The sequence below is a fragment of the Somniosus microcephalus genome, chromosome 6, assembly GCF_052327205.1.
Source record: "Somniosus microcephalus isolate GS21.2 chromosome 6, FLI_Smic_1.0, whole genome shotgun sequence".
Taxonomy (NCBI): domain Eukaryota; kingdom Metazoa; phylum Chordata; class Chondrichthyes; order Squaliformes; family Somniosidae; genus Somniosus; species Somniosus microcephalus.
Genome location: NC_140992.1, coordinates 6,356,321 through 6,372,947, shown reverse-complemented (window position 1 = coordinate 6,372,947; position 16,627 = coordinate 6,356,321). Strand labels below are relative to the sequence as shown.

General features: G+C 43.1%; 1 pseudogene; it reads left to right on the top strand.

Moving 5' to 3' along the window:
* The window catches only part of LOC147115403 (extracellular calcium-sensing receptor-like), a 54,225-nt pseudogene that overhangs the window by 1,467 nt on the left and 36,131 nt on the right, over positions 1–16,627 (top strand).

The window sequence follows — 16,627 nt, the reverse complement described above, 5'->3', positions numbered from 1 at the left end:
GTGAAATAAAGAATAGATTTGCCTTCCTAATCTAGGCTTTATTAACTTAAAAATCCTGTAGCACATCTTCAACACCCAGTCCCAACTAAAGGCTGGAAAGAACTGAATTTAAGATGGCCACCACAAATCACATGACATCAACTACCAATGAGATTACAGCATATATCCCAAGGCAGGAAACAAACAACCAATCACAATACTTCTTACTAAACATGAAGTATAATCACCACATTCACCCCTCCTTTTAAAATATACTCCAACCTAAATAACCTTTACAATTTATAATTAATTATTTACAACTAAAACTATGCACAGACAAAATAAAACTATTCAACATGACACAATACTAAGTGAGCAACAACAAATAGTAACACTGCACATAAGTATTAAGTATCTCTCAACTAAAACAATATAATATAATATTTCAACAATTTTAAAACATTACTATCAATTTAAAAGTCCATTTTCAATCGGTCGACCGGATATCTTGTTCGTGTCGACCTTCTTAACCTTGGTGAAATTCCTTGCCCTCCCACACCAGGAGACACAGAAGTATCTTCTGCAGGAAGGCTACCCATATCCCGATTTTCAACGGTTTCCGGATTAGAAATCCCATCAGGAGGTAAACTGGGATGGTCATGAACATCCATCGAGGGCTGACTAATAGAAGTATAATTATCTGCAGTCGGATTGGAAATATTCGTAGTATCTGTAACAGCATCCACATTATCTGAATCATGACTCTTGTTAATATCCTCAGAAGAGGGCTGGCCACCACAAGGAGCCAAGTCTTTAATTGAAACGGTACTTTCTTTCCCATCTTGGAATCGAATATGAGCATATTGGGAATTTGCCTCCAACAGCTCCACCTCCTCCACTAAAGGATCATATTTTGACAATCTAACATGGCATCGAAGCAGCACAGGTCCCTGCATAGTAAGCCATGAAGGCACCGAATATCCCGTAGTAGATCTCCGCGGATAGTTAAAGAGCCATTCATGGGGGGTCACATTAGTAGCCGTTGAAAGCAATGATCTAATGGAATGCAGGGCATCAGGCAGTACCATTTCCCACTGTGTATTCTTAAGGTTCTGGGATGTCAAAGCCAACATAACTGCCTTGCAGGTCACCCCATTGTATCGTTCGCACTGTCCATTACCCTGGGGATTATACGGGGTAGTTCTGCTAGTAGAAATTCCCCGACTCTGAAGGTATTCCTTCAACTGGGAAGACATAAAAGAACTTCCCTGATCCGAATGGATATATGCAGGCATCCCAAAGATGACAAAAAGTTGAGTCAGACATTTGATAACTGTAGCAGCTGATACATCTGCGCAAGGAAAAGCAAAAGGGAACCTTGAAAACTCATCCACAACAGTAAATATATATCGGTTTTGAGTAGTTGACGGAAGAGGCCCCTTGAAATCGACGCTCAAACGTTCAAAAGGAGAAGTAGCCTTTATAAGATGAGCTCGTTGAGGCTTAAAGAAATTCGGTTTACACCGAGCACAGATAGAACATGATGAAGTCATCCGCTTGACGTCTTCAACTGAAAAGGGCAAATTCTTACTGCGTACAAAGTGTATCATCCTCGTAACCCCAGGATGGCATAAGGCATTGTGAAGATTAATAAGCGTATCTCCGTGAATCACAGAACAATAAGCCCTCGACAGCGCATCAGCAGCAACATTATCCTTCCCCGGACGATAAACTATATCAAAATGGTAATTAGCCAACTCAATCCTCCACCTCATTATTTTATCATTCTTAATCTTTCCAAAATGTTTGACATCAAACATAAAGGACACAGACTTTTGATCAGTTACCAACATAAAATGTCACCCCGATAAATAATGTCTCCATTTACGCTATGCTTCTACTATTGCATACGCCTCTTTCTCTATTGAAGAATGCCTTTTTTCACTATTGTTCAAGGTACGTGAAAAAAAGGCCACAGGTCTTCCATTTTGGTTCAGAGTAGCCCCAATTGCAAAATCAGAAGCGTCCGTCTCAATCACAAAAGGAACCTGCTCATCAATAGAATGCACAACTGCTCCAAGGATATCCTTTTTAAAATTATCAAAACACGTCCTGGCCTCCCATGATAGAGGATATGTCGTAACCCGAATAAGAGGCCGGATCTTCTGTGAAAAATTTGCAATCCAATTAAAATAGTAAGAAAACAGTCCAACAACTCGTTGCAAAGCCTTAGAATTAGTAGAACAAGGTAAATCAATCAATGGTCGCAGACGTTCTAGGTCTGGTTTAATCTTGTTTCCCGAGATAATGTACCCCAGTAGATTTACCTCAGTGGTCGAAAAGGTACACTTCTCTTTATTGAAAGTTAAACCAACTTTTTCCGCAGCTTGAAGGAATCTTTCTAAATTAGAATCATACTCCACCCTTGATTTGCCACACACCGCGATGTCATCTAAATATGAAAAGGTGTCAGAGAGAGAGTTATCACTTATAAAAGCATCCATTGCCCGTTGAAAACAAGCAACACCATTAGTAACACCAAATGGTATTCGGCAAAACTGATACAGCTTTCCACCAGCCTCAAAGGCCTTATATGGTTGATCCTTCTTAACAATAGGAATCTGATGATAAGCACTCTTTAGGTCAATAGTGCTAAAAACCTTATACTGAGATACTTTATTGATAAGCTCATCAATCTTAGGCAAAGGGTACGCATCTAATTGAGTATACCTATTAATAGTTTGGGAATAGTCTATCACCATTCGTTTCTTGTGTCTCTCGTTAGTCATGACATCTACCTGTGCCCGCCAAGGCGAACAACTAGGTTCAATGATTCCTTCCAATAAGAGATGTTGAACTTCAGAATTAATAAATTCTCTATCCTGACTGCTATACCTTCTTGACTTGGTAGCAATTGGCTTACAATCCGGCATCAAATTGGAAAAAAGTGATAATGGAGAAATGGATAAAGAGGTTAACCCACAAATAGATAAAGGTGGCTTAGTCCCTCCAAATGAAAGACTGAGACTCTCATGTAACTGAAGCACATCATGACCAATCAAAATATCCGCACAGAGATTAGGCAAAACAGATAGGCGTATATCAGTATACGTATTACCTAGAAGAATCAATTTCACAAGGCAACAACCAGCTACTTGTGAAGTGAGAGTCGTCTGAGCCATACACACCTGATAGGAAACAGGCGAAATTTTCAAATGCTTCTCCTTTGCAAACTGAAGACTTATAAAACTCTCGGTACTGCCCGTATCTATAAGGGCCTTCACTTCCAACCCATTAACTTGGGCCGTAACTATAGCTTTGTTTAGGCCATGAGCAAATGCAGCAGAAATTGATGCAATAAACGCCCTATCTAAAGGCTGAATAGTCACAGAGGAGGTAATTGAACCTGATAATTTACACACACGTGCGTAATGACCTCTCTTGCCACATTTACTACACACAGCCTCCCGAGCAGGGCACTTCAGACGAAGGTGCCGGACGTTCCCACAAAAATAACACTTCTGAATCCTAGAGGCAACAGCTGCTGAAGTAGAAACTGTTTCAGAATCTAGTAAACCACTCCTATTAAGTCCACATAATTCCTTTTCATCCGGAACTGCCAAAACCACAGTCGCAGGCCGATTAAAAAGAACATAAGAGTCCAAACTTCTCTGAGCCACATCCAATGTAGAAGCTTGCTCAAAAGCACTCTTAAGATCCAAAGTCTTATTTTCTAACAACCGCTGACGAATTGGTCTGGACAGTAATCCATTAATAAAAGCATCCCGTACCGATTCTTCCTTATATTCTTCAGCCATCACGGCCTTATAATTACAGTTAACACTAAGGCACCAAAGCGTTTGTAAATAAGTATCCAAAGATTCTCCCATCTACGGGCAGATAGAAGGTGATGTGCAAATACCTCATTCTTTGGTTTAACAAAAATCTTTTCCAATGTAGAAATAGCCACTTCGTAAGTTTTACAGTCCAAAATATACTTATACACATCCGGAGCAATGTAGTTGATCAGCATATTTAGCTTATTTAGAGACTCTTGATCCAACACGCCCAAAAAGTTTTTAAATGTACAATACCAATGTTTCCATTTATCATCCACTCCTGCAGAATTAGGGTCAGCATTGAATCGTTCTGGTTGAAGATATCGCTCCATTCTGACATAAAGTTAATAAATTGAAATAAAGAATAGATTTGCCTTTCTAATCTAGGCTTTATTAACTTAAAAATCCTGTAGCACATCTTCAACACCCAGTCCCAACTAAAGGCTGGAAAGAACTGAATTTAAGATGGCCACCACAAATCACATGACATCAACTACCAATGAGATTACAGCATATATCCCAAGGCAGGAAACAAACAACCAATCACAATACTTCTTACTAAACATGAAGAATAATCACCACAGTAAGGTTCATAATACAGTAGAGAAGCTAGCTGCATACAGAAAGTTTGAAATTTTGAAGACCATGACCTCAATCCCAGCACCAAGCTCATGGACTACAGAGCAGTAGTGATACCCACTCTCCTGTATGCTTCAGAGACATGGACCATATACAGCAGGCACCTCAAAGCACTGGAGAGGTACCACCAACGCTGCCTCCGGAAGATCCTGCAAATCCATTGGCAGTATAGGTGCACCAATGTCAATGTACTCGCTCAGGCCAACATTCCCAGCACTGAAGTTTTGACCACGCTCGATCAGCTCCGATGGATGGACCACATCGTCCACATACCAGTCGGGACCAGCGGGAGCAGCGAGGAGGAGCTCGGGAGAAAACCCAGCGACCAGCGAGGCCCGAGACCAGTCGGGAGCAGTGAGTCGGAGCCCGGTATAAAAACCGGAGAGAGGCGAGGCCCGAGACCAGTCGGAACCAGCGGGAGCAGCGAGGAGGAGCTCGGGAGAAAACCCGGCGACCAGCGAGGCCCGAGACCAGTCGGGAGCAGTGAGTCGGAGCCCGGTATAAAAACCGGAGAGAGGCGAGGCCCGAGACCAGTCGGGACCAGCGGGAGCAGCGAGGAGGAGCTCGGGAGAAAACCCGGCGACCAGCGAGGCCCGAGACCAGTCGGGAGCAGTGAGTCGGAGCCCGGTATAAAAACCGGAGAGAGGCGAGGCCCGAGACCACAGCTGGGGCAGTCGGGAGAGCAGGAGGCCAGTAACTGGTGAGTTTAAAAGCTCACCTTTCGCCGGCTTTTTCTTTCACAGCTGGGGCAGTCGGGAGAGCAGGAGGCCAGTAACTGGTGAGTTTAAAAGCTCACCTTTCGCGGGCTTTTTCTTTCATAGCTGGTGCAGTCGGGAGAGCAGGAGGCCAGTAACTCTTATATAGGTGGAGCTGTTGCTAAACCCGAAACACGACAGTGTAGTGTCTCCCACCCTTCCACCTCCTCTAACCTTTTAGGGGTTAGGGGAAGTTGAAAAGGTAGGTTCAATTTATTTTATTTTAGGAGCCTAACCTAGGTGGAAAAGGTTCCAGGACAGGAGGCGGCAGTGAAAATACAACACCAGAAAACAGGTAGGTGACTGGTTGGTGAGTACTTTCACAAACTTATTCTAAGTAGAATTCAATAATTAAGCTAAATCGTAGTAAATAAAAGGGTATTGTAAGGGTTAAGTCATGGAAGGGCAGCTCGGACCCGTGTCATGCTCCTCCTGTGCCATGTGGGAAATCAGGGACACTGTCCCTGACAACTATGTGTGCAGGAAGTGTGTCAAGCTGCAGCTGGAGCTGCGAATGGACTCACTCTGGAGCATACGCGATGCTGAGGATGTTGTGGATAGCACATTCAGTGAGTTGGTCACACCGCAGGTAAAGGCTAGCTCAGACAGTAAATGGGTGACCAAAAGGCAGGGTAAAGGCAGGAAGGTAGTGCAGGAGTCACCTGCGGTCATCTCCCTCCAAAACAGGTTTACCGTTTTGGGTACTGTTGGGGGAGATGACTTATCAGGGGAAGGCACCAGCAGCCAGGTTCAGGGCACCATGACTGGCTCTGCTGCACAGAAGGGCGGGAAAAAGAGGGATAGGGCTATAGTGATAGGGGATTCAATTGTAAGGGGGATAGATAGGAGTTTCTGTGGCCGAGACCGAGACTCCAAGATGGTATGTTGCCTCCCTGGTGCAAGGGTCAAGGATGTCTCGGAGCGGGTGCAGAGCATTCTGAAGGGGGAGGGGGATCAGCCAGTTGTCGTGGTACATGTAGGTACCAACGATGTAGGTAAAAAGAGGGAGGAGGTCCTACAAGCTGAATTTAGGGAGTTAGGAGCTAAATTGAAAAGTAGGACCTCAAAGGTAGTAATCTCTGGATTGCTACCAGTGCCACGAGCTAATAAGTTTAGAGAGAGTAAGATAGATAAGCTAAATACGTGGCTTGAGCAGTGGTGCAAGGGAGAGGGATTTAAATTCTTGAGGCATTGGAACCAGTTCTTGGGGAGGAGTGACCTGTACCAAGGGGACGGTCTACACCTGAACTGTGAGGGAGCCGATGTCCTCGGGGTAATATTTTCTAGGGTGGTTCGGGAGGATTTAAACTAATTTGGCAGGGGGATGGGAACCTAGGTAGTGGAAAAGAGGGAAGTCATATGAAGTCAGAAATAGATGGTAGAAAGGTGAGAAGCAATAAGCAAAGGAGAGAAACACAAAGGGCCAAACTAATTCATAATGAGAGTGTGAAAAAAGCAAGCCTGAAGGCTTTGTATCTTAATGCTAGAAGCATTAGGAACAAGGTGGATGAATTAGTTGTGGAAATAGAGGTAAACAAGTATGATTTGATTGGGATTACAGAAACGTGGCTGCAGGGTGGGCAAGGCTGGGAACTTAACATCCAGGGATATACAATATTTAGGAAGGATCGGCAAAAAGGTAGGGGAGGTGGGGTAGCATTGCTGGTAAAGGAGGGGATTAATGCAATGGAAAGGAAGGATATTAACTCGGATGAAACGGAATCTGTATGGGTAGAAATGAGAAATAGCAAGGGGAGGAAAACGTTAGTGGGTGTGATATATAGGCCTCCAAATAGTAATATGGAGGTGAGGGAAGGCATAAAAAGGGAAATTAGAGAAGCGTGCGATAAGAGCACAGCTGTCATCATGGGTGACTTTAATTTACATATTGATTGGACTACCCAAATTAGTAAAAATTCTGAGGAGGAGGAATTCCTGGAATGTTTTCGGGATGGTTATCTGGACCAATATGTCGAGGAGCCGACTCGAGATCAGGCCATTTTAGACTGGGTATTGTGCAATGAGAAGGGACTTATCAGCAATCTTCTTGTACGAGGCCCCTTGGGTCAGAGCGATCATAATATGATCGAGCTCTCAGTCGAGATGGAGAGTGAGGAAATTGAATCAGAGACTAAGGTCCAGAACTTAAATAAAGGGAATTACGAGGGTATGAGACGGGAATTGGGTAAGATTGATTGGGTGGTGTTTCTGGGGGGATTGACAGTGGATAGACAATGGCAAGCATTCAAAGAAAGAATGGAAGAATTCCAGAACATGTTTATACCGGTTTGGCATAAAAATAAACCTAAAAAGGTGACTCAACCGTGGATAACGAGGGAAATTAGGGACAGCATAAAATAAAAAAAAAGGGCATATCAACTGGCAAAAAAAAGCACCAGACCGGAAGATTGGGGGCAGTACAGGATACAGCAAAAGAGGACAAAGGGATTAATCAGGAAGGGGAAAATAGAATACGAAAGTAAACTTGCAGCAAACATAAAGACAGACTGCAAAAGCTTTTATCGGTATATCAGGAAGAAAAGACTGGTAAAATCCCAAGTCGGTCCCTTGCAGTCCGATTCGGGAGAATATATAATGGAGAATAAGGAAATGGCAGACCAACTAAACTCATACTTTGGTTCTGTATTCACAAAGGAGGACACAAATAACCTCCCAGGAATATCGGCAAACATAGGGACTAATGAGAGGGAGGAGCTGACAGAAATTAGTATCTCTAGGGATATGGTGTTGGGTAAGTTGAAGGGACTGAAGGCCGACAAATCCCCGGGGCCTGATAAACTACATCCTAGGGTACTTAAGGAGGTGGCCCTGGAGATAGCAGATGCTCTAAGGATCATCTTCCGGAACTCCATTGACTCGGGAACAGTACCCGTGGATTGGAGGGTAGCTAATGTTACCCCAATATTTAAAAAGGGGGGTAGAGAGAAAGCAGGGAATTATAGACCAGTAAGCCTTACATCGGTTGTGGGCAAAATGCTAGAGTCCATTATTAAGGATAAAATAGCGGAGCACTTGACAAATGGGGAAAGGATCGGACAGAGTCAACATGGATTTACAAAGGGTAAATCGTGTTTGACTAATCTGCTGGAATTTTTTGAGGAAGTAACTGGTAAAATAGAGGGGGGAGAGCCAGTGGATGTGGTGTACCTTGACTTCCAGAAAGCCTTCGATAAGGTTCCACACAAAAGATTATCATGCAAAATTAAGGCTCATGGGATTGGGGGCAAAGTATTAACGTGGATAGAGAACTGGCTGGCGGATAGAAAACAGAGAGTTGGAATAAACGGCTCGTTTTCGGAGTGGCAGGCAGTGACCAGCGGGGTGCCGCAAGGATCTGTCCTGGGACCCCAGCTGTTCACAATATATATAAATGATCTGGATCAGGGAATTGGATGCAATATTTCCAAATTCGCTGACGACACTAAACTAGGAGGAGGGGTGGGCTCTGATGAGGATGTCAGGAGGCTACAGTGCGATTTGGACAGGTTGGGGGAATGGGCGGATACGTGGCAGATGCACTATAATGTGGATAAATGCGAGGTTATCCACTTTGGGGGTAAAAACAGGAGGGTAGATTATTATCTAAATGGCAATAGATTGGGAGATGGGGAAGTGCAGAGGGACCTGGGTGTTCTTGTGCACCAGTCACTGAAGGAGAGCATGCAGGTGCAACAGGCGATTAAGAAGGCAAATGGTATGTTGGCCTTCATATCAAGGGGGTTCGAGTATAGGAATAGGGATACCTTACTACAGCTGTACAAGGTGCTGGTGAGACCGCATCTGGAGTATTGTGTAGAGTTTTGGTCGCCCCATCTGCGGAAGGATGTTCTTGCCATGGAAAGAGTGCAACGGCGATTCACCAGGCTGATACCTGGAATGGCGGGAATGACCTACGAAGAGAGATTAAATAGTTTGGGCTTGTACTCACTGGAGTTTAGAAGATTGAGAGGGGATCTCATCGAAACATATAAAATTATGGCAGGCCTGGACAGGCTGAATTCAGAGAGAATGTTTCCAATGGCCGGGTAGCACAGAACCAGGGGCCACAGTCTAAAAATAGCGGGCAAATCATTTAAAACAGAGATGAGGAAGAATTTCTTCACTCAAAGAGTGGTGAGCCTGTGGAATTCCCTGCCACAGAGGGCTGTGAAGGCTAATTCAATAAATATTTTCAAGAGAGAATTGGATATATTTCTGAAGGCTAAGGGGATTAAGGGTTACGGAGAAAAGGCGGGGACGGGGTACTGAACTGGTAAGATCAGCTATGATCTCAGACGAAGATCAGCCATGATCTCATTGAATGGCGGAGCAGGCTCGAAGGGCCGAATGGCCTACTCCTGTTCCTATCTCTATGTTTCTATGTTTCTATACCTGATACGAGACTCCCAAAACAAGCACTCTACTCGGAGCTCTGACACAGCAAGTGGTGGGCAGAGGAAACGCTTTAAAGACACCCTCAAAGCCTCCTTGGAAAAGTTCAACATTCCCACAACACCTGGGAATCCCTGGCCCAAGGCCGCACAAAGTGGAGGAGAAGCATCCGGGAAGGCGCCGAATAACTCGAGTCTCTTCGCTGGGAGCAAGCAGAAGCCAAGCGCAAACAGCGCAAGGATCTCACGTCAACCCAAGCCCCCCACCCACCCGCCCCTTCAACCACCGCCTGCCCAACCTGTGACAGAGACTGTAGGTCCCGCATTGGACTCATCAGTCACTCGAGTGCTCATTTTTAGCGTGGAAGCAAGTCATCCTCGGTTCTGAGTGACTGCCTAAGAAGAAGTACAGAAAGTACAGAGGAGATCCAAAAAGGCGAATGCGAGCGGCAAACAGAGAGAATGGGAATAGAATAGTGGGTAACATAAAAGGGGTCCCAAAAGTCTTTTATAAACACTTATAGTAAAAGGTTAGTCAAAGGAAGTGTGGAGCCGATTATGGACCAAAATGGAAATATTCTTGTGCAGGTAGACGGCATTGCTGAGGCACTAAATGAATACTTGGCATTTGACTTCACTCAAGAAGAGTCAGCTGCCAATGTCACGGCAAAGGAGGAGGCAGTAATGGTACTGGATAGGATGAAAAGAGATACAAAGGGGGAACTTTAAAGGATGACAGTTCTCAAAGTAGAAAATTCACCCGATCTGGATGGGATGCATTCTAGGTTACTGAGGGAATTAAGGGTTGGAATTGTGGAGGCTCTGGCCATAATCATCCAATCCTCCATAGATATGGGGGTGGTGCCGAGGACTGGAGGGTTTAAAATGTTACACCCCTGTTAGAAAAAGCGGAGATGTATTAATTAGAGGGCAGTCAGCCTATCGTCAGTGGTGGGGGAACTTCTGGAGATAATAATCCCGGGCAAAATTAATTGACATTTGGAAAATTATGGGCTAATAAATGAATGTCAGCATGGGTTTGTTAAAGGTAAATCGGATTTAACTAAATTGAATTCTTTGATGAAGTGATGGAGAGGGCTAATGAGGATAGTGCGATTGATGTTGTGTATATGGACATCCAAAAGGAGTTTGACAAGTTACCACATGATAGAATTGTTAGCAAAATTAAAGCCCATATAAATAAAAGGACAATGGCAGCCTGGATACGAATTTGGCAAAGGGACATAAAACAGAGAGTAGTGGTGAACGGTTGCTTTTCTGACTGGAAGGAAGTGTACAGTGGAGCTCCCCAGAGGTCGGTATTTTGATCACTGCTCTGGTTGATATATATTAATGACCTGGACTTGGGTATACAAGAGATAATTTCAAGTTTTCCAGATGACACGAAACTTGGAAATGTAGTAAACGATGAAGAAGGTAATAACAGATTTCAGGTGGACATGGACAGACTGGTGAAGCGTCTCGACACATTGCAGATGTAATTTAACATAGAGAAGTGTGAAATGCTGCATTTTGGTAGGAAGAATGAGGAGAGACAATATAACCGAAGTGGTTCAATGTTAAAGCGGGTGCAGGAACAGTGAAACCTATGGGTGTATGCTCCCAAGCCTTTGAAAGTGGCAGGATCAGTTGAGAAGGCTGTTAAAGAAAACTGGATCCTTGGCTTTATTAACAGAAACATAGAGTACAAAAACAAAGGAGTTATCAAAACCTCTATAAAACAATAGTTAGGCCTCATCTGGAGTATTATGTTGAATTCTGGGCACCTCGCTTTAGGAAGGGCGTCAAGGCCTTAGAGAGGGTGCAGAAGAGATTTACTAGAATGGTATCAGCGATGAGGCACTTCAATTATTATAAGAGACTGGAGAAGCTGAGACGTTGTCGTTAGAGCAGAGAAGGTTAAGAGGACTTTTGATAGAGGTATTCAAAATCATGAAGGTTTTTGATCGGGTAAATAAGGGGAAACTGTTTCCAGTGGCATAAGAGTTGTTAACCACACGACACATGTTTAAGGTGATTTGCAAAAGAACCAGAGGGGACATGAGGAAAGATTTATTTTATGCAGCGAATTGTTGTGATCTGGAATGATCTGCCTGAAAGGGTGGAGGACGCACATTCAATAGTAACTCTGAAAAGGGAATTGAATAAATACTTGATAAGTAACATGGCTATGGGGAAAGAGCAGGGGAGTGGGACTAATCAGATTGCTCTATCGAAGAGCCGGCACGACGGGCCGAATGGCCTCCTTCTGTGCTGTATCATTTTATGATTCTGTGATTCTATGACAGACCAACTTACCTGTGGTAGAATTTCCAACAGTAGATCTTGAGGAAACACCTTCCTTTTCAACACCTTTATTTCTAGCACCCCAGGCATCGCTTCCTCGTCCCTTGAGTGAATTGCAATGTATGGAAAACTCAGTTTACATTTAAGTTATTATTATTAAGAACATAAGATATAGGAGCAGGAGTAGGTCATTTGGCTCTTCGAGACTGCTCCACTATTCAATAAGATCATGGCTGATCTTCTACCTCATCTCCTGCACTATCACCATATCCCTTGATTCCCATAATATTCAAAAATCTATCGATCTCTGTCTTGAATATACTCAATGACTGAGCCTCCACAGCCCTCTGGGGTAGAGAATTACAAAGGTTCCCCACCCTCTGAGTGAATAAATTTCTCCTCATGTCTGTCTTAAATGGCCGACCCCTTATTCTGAGACTTTGACCTCTGGTTCTAGAATCACCAGCCAGGGGAAACATCCTCCCTGCATCTACCCTGTCAACCCTTGTAAGAATTTTGTATGTTTCAAATAGATCACCTTTCATTATTCTCAACTCTGGAGAATATAAGCCTAGTCTACTCATTCTCTCCTCATAGGACAATCCCCCTATCCCAGGAACCAGTCTGGTGAACCTTCATTGCAGTCCTTCTAAGGTAAGTGTATCCTTCCTTAAGTAAGGAGACCAAAATGTACACAATACTCCTGGTGTGGTCTCATATGGTGTGGCCCTATATAATTGCAGTAAGACGTCTTTACTCTTATACTCAAATCCTCTTGTAGTAAAGGCCAACATACCATTTGCTTTCCTAATTGCTTGCTGTACCTGCATGTTAACTTTAAGTGATTCTTGTTCAAGGACACCCAAGTCCCTCTGAGCACCAACATTTCCCTATCTCTCACCATTTAAAAAATACACTGCTTTTCTATTTTTCCTACCAAAGTGGATAACTCCACATTTCTCCACATAATATTCCATTTGCCATTTTCTTGCCCACTCACCTAGCCTGTCTATATCTTAACTTACCATTCAAGAAATTCCCCAACTTTTAATTTTCTGATGATTAAAACGTTAATATACGAGGAGCCATACAATCAGGTTTTATGTGATCACTACAATAATTTGCCTTAGCCAGATAACTAAATCCAATTTATTTTGCCATAACTTTGGTTAACCATAATATTAAACGCATTTATGGTATGAAGGTAGGTCAGAAGATAGTTGGAACATCCTGGGTAGATTTACTAGAAAGGCAGTTATCTGGAGAGTCTAGGGGAGCTGGGATTGCTCTCTTTACTGCAGAGAAACTTAAGGGAAAATTTAATAGATGAAAAAAGGGTTTTGATACAGTACATATCGAGAAGCTTTTTCCACTGACATGAGGATCAGTAACCAAAGGACACAGTTTTAAAGTAATTGGCAAAATAATCAGAGGGGAAATGAGGAAAAGAAATATGCAACGAGTTATTGTGATGTGGATTACACGACCTGATAGGGCGGTGGAAGCAGATTATGGAACTTTCGAAAGGCAATTGGATAAATACTTGGAAAAGGAAAACAAATCAGGGCGACGGGGAAAGAGCATTGGAGTGGGACTACTTGGACAGATCTTCCAAATACCCGGCACAGGTACGATGGGCCGAATGGCCTTCATGTCTGCTGTACAGTTCTTTGATTCTATCAATAATAATATACCGTTCACAGAGAAATCTGACCAAGGACATCGTAGAACACATTCAGTGTCACTTCATGCTCTCCAAAAGTATCATCCAGACCTAATAGTTTTTCCAATTTTAGTTTGCCCATTAATGATGTGGAGAGCTGAAATATTGTTGTGTTTAGGACATGTAGAAACACATTTAGTGAGTTGCAACTCAAATTCATATGATTGTTTATTGCAAATGCCCATTGCACTGTATATATTTCATCATTTTACATACATTTAAAGTTTTACTGTATTTTTGGGAATCGTATTATAGGAGGGCATTGGAGTCCTGGGAAAGATACAGCGAGGGTACCTCAGAAAGTCACCAGGAATGAAAGGTTATACTCACGGAATCGGTCTGAAAACTAGACTGCTTATCCTGCAATAGGTGTGGGCGGGGGGGGTCTAACAGAGTTTTTTTTCCGAAAGGGAAGATAATAGAGGAACATTATTTGAACATGGAGTGATTTACCATAGAATCATAGAATGGTTACAACACAGAAGGAGGCCATTCGGCCCATCGTGCCCATGCTGGCACTCTGCAAGAGCACTTCAGCTAGTCCCACTCCCCCGCCCTTTCCCCGTAGCCCTCCAAATTTTTATCCTTCAGGTACTTATCCAATTCCCATTTGAAAGCCACGATTGAGTCTGTCTCCACCACCCTTTCAGGCATTGCATTCTAGATCCTGACCACTCGCTGCGTAAAAAGGTTTTCCCTCATGTCGCCTTTGGTTCTTTTGCCAATCACCTTAAATCTGTGTCCTCTGGTTCTCGACCCTTCCACCAACGGGAACAGTTTCGCTCTATCTACTCTGTCCCGACCCCTCATGATTTTGAACACCTCTATCAAACCTCCTCTCAACCTTCTCTGCTCTCAGGAGAACAACCTCAGCTTCTCGAGTCTATCCACGTAACTGCAGCCCCTCATGTTGTCTTAAACATACTTCTGTTTGTTCACTTGAGTAGTGACGAATTCAGTCTTCTGTTATAATCATTTTATTCTTTAACTGCAGTATAAAAAGCAATTTAAAAGTGGAGCATTGTCACAGACAGACCGTGCAATACTAGCCATGTGATTTTCGTGCTGTTTGAACAAAGGATAAAGCTTACATTTGTGCACCATTTTCTCAGCAGGCTGGAGCAGACAATGCCTAATATGACAGTCTCTGGCTACTGCATAGTCCAGAGACACAAGTCTGCATTTTCTTCAACATACATCAACAACGTTAGAAGCATCGTGACCTTGCAGTGGAGCTCCAGTCTCGTTCTTAACCTAACAGAACATTTCTAAGTTAAACTATATGAATATATCCAAGGCCATAGTTACCAAACACCAGCTGTTGCTAAGTGAAATCAGTGTCTCTCTATCTCCCTCTCTCTCACTAATGATACCAACCACATTTCCCTCCTATATCGAATGAACTAAACATGAACACCATTCAGAAGCTGAATTAACCGATTTCCAGATGCCAATATGTCCTACTATTTTTTCCAATGTGATACGTTACCTCTTAGTAAAGTGTTATATATCCTTCTTTGTCTTTAATAATCCTGGCTTCCTGTTAGCGCCCTTGCTATCTCTTTATCTCTCCTTATATTTTCTACGTCCCTCATCGATTTTCTCACACGACATAATGCACTGGCCAGGGTCGCTAATGCTATTATCTGGCCTATCACCAATTCCATTTGAATTAATCCAACCCATGGGTGTAACTCCACACCATTCATGATTCCCTAGTTTCTTAATCACCTGTTCTATTTGTTTATTATTTTGCAGCATATGCGAGGCTCTCGTCCTGTAGATTATGGATTTCAAACTGAGGGCTAGAGGGGGTATATAATGTTCATTGCGTGAGGTTGCTTGAATCGTCTCACTCTCCAAAATCTGGTCAGTTGGAGGTAGGTCACATTATGATGGTGTGCCGGCACCAATGTTTTATCACCGATTTGGCTATTTCCCTGCTGGAAACACACAGAATCAATGTTCCAGTCTGCGTCATCTTGTTAATCCAACAGTCCTAAAAGCAGCTGTGGTGGTCTCACAGTATCTTTCCTTGCCTCTGTAGGCTGTATTAGTCCGTCCCTCTTCCCAGGGTCTTTTACTCATCTTACAATTGGATGATTCCTCATCAATTATAAACTCACAGGCTGGAGTGGTATGTCTTTGTTCCACATCACACCTGTTATGTTCATAAATAAATAGACGTTTTCATTATGAACAGCTAGCTTGAGCTAGTCATTTATTCAGCCATGTGGACTAGTATACAGCATCCATTTTGACTACTGCCTTCTGGGTAGCCTAGTGCATCGTGGGTAGCCCACTGCTAAACATACAGCATACAGCTTCACCTAGTGTACCATTCTAGAATGACATGCTACTGATCATTACATCCCCCTTTCTTTGAGGTTAAACAAAATCAATATCAATCAATATCAATCAATCATATCGACATAAACATCTTCACAACAGCCAATACATTTTCAATATAGTTTTCTTTACACTCAAAGATTAAGTCTATCAGGCTTTTTGACTTCACGTGTGGATCTTCTCAGCACAGGTAAGTCTGATGTGTTTTCATGAGAGCCTGTATGTGTGTTTGTGTTAGATTATTCTGGTGGTGAGTGACAAGATTCAGTTGCGGCATTGTCATCGATTTGCTCTTGGATAGTTTCTTGTGTTTTCAGGATGGAACGGCGGTTCCTCCTGAGAATCTCTCCTTCCTCAGTTCTAACAGTGTATGACCTTGGTCCTACTTCCTCAAGAACTGTAGCTTTCCTGTTCCATGCATCTGGATCCTCAATCCTGACAACATCATCCCTTGTCAATTGTATGTTATGTTCATAAATAAATAGACGTTTTCATTATGAACAGCTAGCTTGAGCTACTCATTTATTCAGCCATGTGGACTAGTATACAGCATCCATTTTGACTACTGCCTTCTGGGTAGCCTAGTGCATTGTGGGTAGCCCACTACTTAACATTCAGCATACAGCTCCACCTAGTGTACCATTC